Raw genomic sequence first — 612 nt, 5'->3', positions numbered from 1 at the left:
ACAATTCTTTCAGCATTTCAATACGTTGGCACAGATCTATTTCATTACGCAGTAAACAATAAGTTAGTTTTATGCCAATATTGACTTTTTCTTTCTATACTCTTTAGAGAAAGAGACATATTTTGCTTAGTAAGAAATATGCATGACAATATAATGTCGGAAAAAAGAAAATCTGTAGAAGGTCCAACATTGTGTATTTGTTTACGTAGCGATATTGAATTTTTTATGAAGAGTATATGAATGAAACAAGTCGATATTGACATAATAATTCATTTTTTATTCGTAATAGTGCAGATCTGTTGAAATGTACGGAAGGTTTTAAATTATAAAAGAATTGTTTGGTAAGACACATAAATATATGGAACTTGGAATATAGCTATACTTATATATATATATATATATATATATATATATGTGTGTGTGTGTGTGTGTGTATATATATATATGAACAAACAGTTAATAAAATATGTTTAAAACACTTTAGAATGAGTTAAAAACATATTTAATCTGAAAAGGAAACATTAGATAAATGGATAGTCCTTAATCCGCGGAGTTTAGAAGAAATACTTTCCTTCTCATCAGAGGGTAGGAATTAGCAAAATGCGAGATCGG

This window comes from Euprymna scolopes, chromosome 9 (genome assembly GCF_053919585.1).
Source record: "Euprymna scolopes isolate OS-2025 chromosome 9, ASM5391958v1, whole genome shotgun sequence".
Taxonomy (NCBI): Eukaryota; Metazoa; Mollusca; class Cephalopoda; order Sepiida; family Sepiolidae; genus Euprymna; species Euprymna scolopes.
This window is presented reverse-complemented; position numbering follows the sequence as displayed.